The sequence below is a fragment of the Mandrillus leucophaeus genome, unplaced genomic scaffold (assembly GCF_000951045.1).
Source record: "Mandrillus leucophaeus isolate KB7577 unplaced genomic scaffold, Mleu.le_1.0 Scaffold574, whole genome shotgun sequence".
NCBI classification, from domain to species: domain Eukaryota; kingdom Metazoa; phylum Chordata; class Mammalia; order Primates; family Cercopithecidae; genus Mandrillus; species Mandrillus leucophaeus.
In genome coordinates this window covers 1,237,047-1,246,351 of record NW_012106186.1, presented here as the reverse complement: position 1 = coordinate 1,246,351, position 9,305 = coordinate 1,237,047, and the positions used below count along the sequence as shown (strand labels likewise).

Sequence of the window (9,305 nt, the reverse complement as noted above, 5' to 3'; positions counted from 1 at the left end):
ATAAAAACCTTAGAAGAAAACCTAGGCAATACCATTCAGGACATAGGCATGGGCAAGGACTTCATGTCTAAAACACCAAAAGCAACAGCAACAAAAGCCAAAATTGACAAATGGCATCTAATTAAACTAAAGAGCTTCTGCACAGAAAAAGAAACTATCATCAGAGTGAACAGGCAGCCTACAGAACGGGAGAAAAGTTTTGCAATCTACTCATCTGACAAAGGGCTAATATCCAGAACCTGTAAAGAACTCAATCAAATTTACAAGTCAAACTTCTTTTATCAAGATTATCTTAGGAAAACAATTAGAGAGATGTTAACCACAGGCAGTTACTCTTCAAAGGCATTAGTTGTTATTTTTGTTTGTCAGTTTGGAAAGAAATCCCTGGAGAAGTCAATAGATCACTAGATAATAAAATATTTGCAAGAGTACTGAGAACCAAGAAAGTGAAGAGACTTAATGTGAATTTCAAGAGAGCCTGGTAAATTAAGTTTTTATGGAAAGCTTTTCATTTTAAATGAAACGGTGGTCATCCACCTCTTAAACGGATGTCATAAACTTTGCAGCATAGGATGACATAATTCTAGTCACTTTGAATTAGTAGTGCAGTTGGACTACTGTTATTGATGGTTCACAGAGGCACAGAACCATTAAGGTGTCAAAAACTGAGAGAGTTAATATGACATAATACCAGCCTTTTAAATTTAGATGTTGCTATTAGGTTACATCTCAAGGACTTCCTGTGTAAATATATACTGATGAAAATAAATTTTAAAAAATTTTCAAGTATCTACACAGGAAGATGAAAGCTCCTCAATGATTTTTCTTTCAAGCCTATGATTAAATTTAGTTAAAATTAAATGGAAACATAGGTCCCAGAATGCATAAAAATGAAGATGAATTTTTAAAGGAGGACCTTTTAAAAAACTGGGCAATGCATAGATTAAGGTTTTGTTTGGGGCTAGCGTTGAGCTTCTCTCTCTTATATTAAGTAAACTTGCATACATTTTGCATTAGAGCAAATCTGATTGATGGAAGTACCCCTCTCAATGATTATAAAAAGAAAAATGCAAAATTGAAGTGCATTGTACTTAGATCTATGTAAAAGTGGAAACTGAAAAGGCATATGCAACAGTGGAAATTGGAATCATTGCATTATATGTTGGGGTGATGGGCAACGTTCTTCTCCAAACGATCTTCTAATATATCATTGCATCATGTTTACGGCGGGAGGAAACCTACTGAGGCTGTGTATTACTCAAAGTCATCAGTTACAGGCAGAAAGAAAATGACAACTGATGTCAGCTGCTGATTTCATCTTGCAGGAAGTTACAAGATTCTTAATGAGATTTTCTCATTATTCAAAACAGAAGCAGTATGTAGTATTTTCTTAAGATCAATAAAATAGAAGTTTTATGTTATTACAGATGTTTAATTTTATAAATAAAGAACTCATAATTATGCATGTGAATGATTTTAGAGCATGTCATTAAAATAAAACAAGAATAAGATTAGTTGTGTAAAATGTTATAAAACTTTGTTTTATCACTATTACATAATTCATCCAGGTAACAGAAAACCACATGTACCCCCAAAACCTATTGAAAGAAAAATTTAAAAAATAAACATAAAAATAAAATTGTAAAAATCAAAAAGTCAGACTAAATTTTGAAATTATATAATAATTTTATGATATTTAAATGTCTTTCAGAATATGACTGTAGTAGAACAGTTATATCAAGTGTGTGTGTGTGTGTGTGTGTGTGTAGAAGATAGAATCCAATATTTCAGTGATATTAGGCTAATTACTTTAAATATTATATACAATGAAAACATTACAGAGAATACAAAAATTATTTGCTTTAGCTAATGTGTGAAAATAATCAAATTGTTATTACTCATATGGAAAATATACTAGGAATTTTTTAAAATTCAAAGGTAGTTTCTGCAGAGATCTCTATTTAAACCATGTTATTAGAACTATTAATATCTGCTTGTGTGTTTTCATTGAATACAATTTTAAAATTAATAAAGCTAGCAACTATAATAACGATATAAAATAAAGATCATTATGAACTCTGGCAAAACATAATTAGGATGATGACTCTGCCCATAAAAAAATCACATATGCAAAAGCTAAATAGAAATGAAACAATGTTTTAGGGTTTCTGAGCAATGATTTTTGTCTATTAAAGTAGACAATTAAAGGCAACTTTGTGGATATAGTACAGTAAGGAAGCAATGTTTTTTAAACCATTGAAAGACAAATACATTTTTACATAATTACTTGCTTTCTATTTTCATTCTAATTATATGTCATCAATTTGGCATAATCCCTTTTTAGATCTAAATTTGTGTGTGTTGTGTCTTTGTGTGTGTAGGTATGTATTTCTCAAAATGCTGAGTATGTTATTTTGGACACTTTACTAGCAACTTGAAATTCAGTCTGTTTTGGTTGTACTTCATTAGTATTTGAGGTATCAGAGGAAAATCCACAGAAGTGATCAATTTAATAAAAAACACTCATATAAAGCTTTCAATTATAATTCTATAGACTGAATTCTAAAATTACACTATTTTATTTGTAACATGGCAAAAAATGGTCCATGAAATAAAAATGCTATTAATATAATGCGTATTACCATATATAGATATGTATTGGTGAAATATAAATCATTTTTGAATAATATCTTGACATTTATTTTAGGATTTATTTATGAAGAAAAATAACATTTCACATCCTTTTTGCTTTTAATTTAATTTATACAATTTTGGAAAGGCAGAATAAAATCAAGAAAAAGTATAAAATATTTCTTTTTCCTAAAGGATTTTTATATTCTATTCAAATGCACTCCAACTAAAGAAAATATACAAATCAACACATTTATCAAAAGCACAAGTTACATTGTATACATTTATCAAAGGATAAGTCTTTTATTGTTGACTAATTAAATTTGAGACATGCACACATTTGGATCCAAATGAGAGATTCTCGCTGTGTCCCCTGGGTGGATATGGAGAGGTGGGAGTGTTGTTTTTGTGAGAATATGAAGAGATTCTGCAAAATTGTTGCTAAAAAAAATGCAAGAATGAGAGAATGAGAATATGGGAAACCAATAGGAGTGAGTTACCCTTTTCACTAAAATATTCAACACTGAACTAAATGTTACTAGAATATGTATAAAATTTAAAAACTAATGTTCTAGAATCTGGATTCATGCTCTGGTCTGTTGAGTCTCCTGGGGAGGGCCATAGGCATTCTCTTTACTTAAGGCTTGCATTCATGATAATGTTGGCCAAGGGCTTCTGTGATTTTATGATGGTAATATGACAATAACTGCCATTTATTGAGAGCTTTTTATATACCATGCACTGTTCTAAAAATTTGCATTTGTATTCTCAGATAATTCTCAAAACATGTGATTATTTTCCCTCATTTTGGAGATGAATAGTAAAAACTGAGGTGAAGAGAAATGAAGGACTTTGTCAGTTCATATATCTAATTATTAATATAAACTCAGTAATTTTTTTATTTCATTTTTCACGATCCTAGCCACTGAGCTTTCCGGCTACCATAACGATGTTCACCAGAACCACCAGGGACCTCTCATTGTCAAGCCCAAGGGTCGCTGTCAGTGTATGTTCCCCTCGACCTACGAGGGTATTTGCTGGTTCCCTCTTGGGCACCCTGACTTGGCTTTGTGGCCATTATCTCTCTTAGTTTCCCTCCAACCTCTCTTGCTACTGTGTCTCCCATGGCTCTCCCAGTCCTTCCTCGTGTTCCTGACTTCTGAACATCTTAAGCCCTGGGGTCACACTTGGGAGGTCTTCAACTTTCTAGTTACCCCAAATCCCTTTAGACTGTCACCGGATTTCATGGTTCCAAGCACCTTCTTCAAGTTGTCACTACCATGTTTCTATTTCCAGCCCAGATTCCTTGAACAATTCCTCCCATGGCCTTGCTGATCTCAGTAAATGGCACTCGCAGGTGTTAATTCAAGAAATTTGTGTCCTCCTTGGTTTCTGTTTTTCTCTAAAACTGTATTCCAATTTTTAAAATCTTATTTGAATGGTTCTAACATCAAAATATATCCATGATCTAGTCTCTTCTCACCACCTCCACTACTTTCCTTGGTCCAAACCACGATGATATTTCACTGCTTATCGCTGCAGACTTTTAAGCATTCTTTTTACTTTTAATGTAGTCACACACGCCTCTACCCAACACAGAGTTTGTCATCTACTTCTCAGCTACGGTGATTCTTGGAAAGAACTGCAACTAGCCAAATCGAGTTATTCCTCCATCTGTGCAAAGCCCTCTAATAATTTTTCATCTCATTCATAAGGTTCTGACGATGAACATCAATACTCTAACTTATAGGCTCCCAGTACCTCTGTGACCTCATCCTTGTTCACTCTACCTCACTTTCTGTATTCAAGCCACCCAGGCCTCACTGAGGTTCAAGAAACTATAAACCACTCCCATCTCAGCTCCCGTTTGCTCCCTGATGCCTCCTTGTCCCCAGACCCTTAGAGCTGACTCACTCTTTCCTTTCTTCTCAGATCAGAAGCCATCATTCCCAACAGTATTTCCCTGAGCATCCTGTATTAAAACACAACCCCTCCTGTTCAGTAACTCCAAAATCCTACTTTATTTTCATGTTCAGTGCTAGTTAATGCATAATATTCTATGTATTTATTTATATTCGTTGCATCCCATTGTGAAATGTAAGTATAATAAGTGGAAAGTTCTTCATGTTCTCCCTCTCTCTGTCTGTCTTCTTCTGCTTCCTGAGAACCAACCATTGTTTCTCACACATATTATGAAATCAAGAAACAATTCTTTAATAAATTTTGAGCAAAAAATTATTTAGAGCTTTAAATCTTAGACATTTTATTCAAAATGTATGTCCTTTGTACATTCTTTAATGTATGTCATATTTAAAGCAAATTAGCCTATTTTTGGAAATCATTGTGATGTTATATGGTAGAGAATACCACAAAGTTTTAGATGCATATATATTTTAGACAAATTTTAATTATCCATGGCCTCTGTTCAGAGAATTTCAGTTGACAATCCTAAATAGTGTTTGCATTTTTCTTCATAACATCCACCTATGTCATTTTCTCCATACCCCTCACTTGACACCAAATTGCAGACACATCCTACAAACATATATAAAGGATTGCTTAGTTCTCTATGAGCACCTCCAAGAACTCTGATCTCTTTCTTTACATGTGTCTGGATGCTTGCAGTGTGCTAATAGAGTCAAGCTACCTTCACAAGGAACCATTGAACACATAAAGTCTGAAATGTCAAGCTTCGCATTTTTCTTTGATATGGATGTAAGTTCATGATTATGTGCATACTGTACATTTGGTGCTGTAACTTTCTGAATGTATAGCTGCAGAGATATATTACTGTCTACAAAAGTAATGAAATAGATTGGAGCAGGTCTCTGAGATAAATGTCAGAATCTATTATCAACTTTCATGTATGTATTTGTTCAACAAATATTCACTAAATACATACTAAGTTCAAGAAGAATTTCTGGCCCCTAAAAATAAGATTCTGGAGCTTTAGGACAAAAGGAGCTTGTAGAGCAAAAGAAGACACAGATAGACCGGGCGCGGTGGCTCAAGCCTGTCATCCCAGCACTTTGGGAGGCCGAGACGGGCGGATCACGAGGTCAGGAGATCGAGACCATCCTGGCTAACATGGTGAAACCCCGTCTCTACTAAAAAATACAAAAAATTAGCCGGGCGAGGTGGTGGGCGCCTGTGGTCCCAGCTACTCGGGAGGCTGAGGCCGGAGAATGGCGGGAACCCGGGAGGCGGAGCTTGCAGTGAGCTGAGATCCGGCCACTGCACTCCAGCCTGGGCGACAGAGCGAGACTCCGTCTCAAAAAAAATAAATAAATAAAGAAGACACAGATAAATAAGTACCTAGAATGTGTGTTACAATAGTCATGAGAACGTGAATTTTTGGCAGCACAGGTTCACATTCTTCAAACTGAGATTCGCTATGTAGAGTCAGAGGAAGATTTCTCTAGCAGGAGAAGCAGGAATGTGAACGTTTTTATGCAGAAGTAATTATGCTGTGTTGGGGACACTGCAAATGATTACAGGAAGTTGCAATTTGGTATTATCAGGGATGTAGTCATAAATTACCGGGAAGGTATGGCCATATGAAGAGCACCATATGTTACATACATTGTATTTGTCTTTATTCCAGAGTGAATGAGGAACATTTCAAACATTGTGAGTAGGTGTGTTAGGCTGTTTGGGCATTGCCATAAAGAAATATATCAGAGACTGGGTAATTTATAAAGAAAAGAGTTTTAATTGGCTCATGATTCTGCAGGCTGTACAGAAAGCATGGCGTGAACATCAGCTCAGGTTCCAGTGAGGCCTCAGGGAGCTTTTACTCATGGTAAAAGATGATGAGGGAGCCAGCATATTACATGGCAAGAGCAGGGCCAAGAGAGCAAGCGTGGAGTGGCATACACTTCCAAACAACCAAATCCTTTGAGAATTCATTCACTACCATGAGAACAGCAGCAAGCCATTCACGAGGGATCTGCCTCAGCAACCCAACACCTCCCACCAAGCCCTGCCTCCAACACTGGGGATTACATTTCAACATAAGACCTGTAGAGAACAAATACCCAAATCATATCTTTCCATTCCTGCATCCCCAAATCTCATGTCCTTCTCACATTGCAAAATACAATCATCTCCTGCCAATAGCCCCCAAAATCTTAACTCACTTCAGCATTAACTCAAAAATTCTAGGTCCCATGTCCAATGTCCCTTCTGGAGATGAGTTCCTTTCCCCGATGAGACTGTAAAATAAAAACCAAGTTACATACTTCCAAGATGCATTTGTGTTCCAGGAATTAGGTAAATATTCTCATACCAAAAGAAAAAAATGGCCAAAAGAAAGGGGTAATAAGCCCTATGTAATTCTGAAACCCAGCAGGGCTGTCATTAAATTTTAAATCTCCAAAAGAATCTCCTTTGACTCTATGTCCTGCATCCAGATCACACTGCTGCAAGGAGTGGGCTCCCAAGGCTTTGGGCAGGTCTACTGTGGCTTTGTGGGGTGCAGCCCATGTGGCTGCTCTCATGTGCTGGGGTTGAAGGCCTATGACTTTTCCATGATGAGGTTGCATGATGCTGTTGGATCTACCATTCTTCCGTCTGGAGGGCAGTGGTCTTCCCACAGCTCCACTAGGCAGTGTTCCAGTGGGGACATTCCATGGGGTTCCAATGCCACGTTTCTGCTTGGCACTGCCCTAGTCGAATATCTGTGTAGGACTCTACCTTTGCGGCAGGCTTCTGCGTAAGCTCCCAGGCTTTCTGGTACATCTTCTGAAATCTAGATGGAAGCTGCTAAGCCTCCTGTATTCTTGCATTCTGTGCGCTTGCAGGCTCAATACCACACTATGTTGAAGCTGCCAAGCTAATGGATTGCACCCTCCGAAGCAGCAATGTGAGCTGTACCTGGGGCACTTTGAGCCATGGCTAGCGCTAGAGCAGTAGGGATGCAGGGAGCAGCCACCTTGCATAGGGCATCAGGGCCCTGAGCATCACCCATAAAATTATTCTTTCTTTCTAGACCTCTGGGCCTGTCATGGGAGGGGCCGCCTCATAGATCTCTGAAACTCATTCCAGGGCTGTATCCCATTGTCTTGGCTAGCAGCACCTGCGTCCCTTTTAGTCATGCAATTCTCTCTAGAAAGTGTTTGCTCCACAGTCCACTTGGATTCTTCCACTAAAAACATGCTTTTCTTTTCTACCACATGTCTAGGCTGCAAATTTTCCAAATGTTTATGCTCTGCTTCCCTTTTAAGGATAGGTATTGACTTTAAGACATTTAATGCTCCTGCATCCAAGTGTAGGTTGTTATAAGCAGCCAGGCCACATCATGAATGCGTTGCTGCTTAGAAATTTCTTCTGCCACATACCTTCTCATTAGTCTTAAGTTCAGCCTTCCACGGATTCCTAGGGCCTGAAAACAATGCAACCAAGTTCTTTGCTAGGGCATAACATGGGTGACCTTCACTCCAGTTCCCAGTAAGTTCCTCATTTCCATCTAAGACCTCATTAGCCTGCCCATCACTGTCCACATTTCTATCAGCACTTTGGTTACAACCACTCAGCCAGTTTCGAAGTATCTCCAAACTTTCCCTCATCTTCCTGTCTTCTTTTGAGCCCTCCAAACTCTTCCAACCTCTACCCATTACCCAGTTCCAAAGCCACTTCCATATTTTCAGGTATCTTTATAGCAACATCCCACTCCTGGTACCATTTTTCTGTATTAGGCTGTTTTTGCATTCCTATGTAGAAATACCCAAGACTAGGTAACTTATAAATAAAAGCGGTTTAATTGGCTCACCTGTAGATGAGGCCTCAACTGGTGAGGCCTCAACAAGCATTCAATCATGTTAGAAGTGAAATGGATAGACAGCATATCACATAGCAAGAGTGGGAACAAGAGAGAGAGAGGAGAGGTGCCACATACTTTTAAACAACCAGATGCTGCAAGAACTCTCTCACTGTTGCAAGGACAGCACCAAGCCATCTATGAGGCATCAGCTCCCACAATCTCAGCACCTCCCACAAAGCCCCACCTCCAAAACTGGGGACTACATTTTAACATGAGATTTGGAGGCAACAAATATCGAAATCATATAACTAACTGAGTGTCATGACTATGTTTACTACAATAGAACAATTCTGGCAAAAATAGATTAGAGAAAACAAACACATATAGTGTTGCCAGTTGGGAGAATATAGCAGTTTCACCAGTAAAAGAAATAAAGAGAGAGGGAATCTGATCCAAGAAGTATACACATTAAGCCCTGCTGAGGAGGTATTACAAGTTAGATCTTAGTGACAGATCAAGTGTCCAGAGAGAGATTAAATCTATAGGGAAAAAACATAGACTAGTGGTTTACTCAGCCTTTATACAAGGCAGAGGGAGAATGAAGAGTGATAGCAAATGGATATAAATTTTCTCTATGGGGTGAGAGAAATATTCTGAAATTCAGTTTTAGTGATGGTGGCTTCACTCTGTAATTATCTTGGGAAACACTTAATTACACAAGTTAAAGGGGAAGGTGACTTAAAAGTATGTTCATCTCAATAGACCTTTTTTAAAAGAAGTCTTAAGGTTCTTGTTAGTCATATGGGTGATTGCCGATGTCACACAATGGTACTCTTAGCGAGGAGAGGGAGAGCGGGAGACATTGAGAAGTCAGGTGATTCCAGAGATTATTACGAAATTCCCCACATGGAGG

At 37.8% G+C, this 9,305-nt stretch overlaps 1 protein-coding gene across 1 annotated transcript in view; it reads left to right on the top strand.

The window, feature by feature from the left end:
* Positions 1-9,305, top strand: part of LOC105552786 (CUB and sushi domain-containing protein 1-like) — a 1,055,824-nt gene that overhangs the window by 132,578 nt on the left and 913,941 nt on the right. The gene's annotated exons all lie outside the window — the stretch shown is intronic.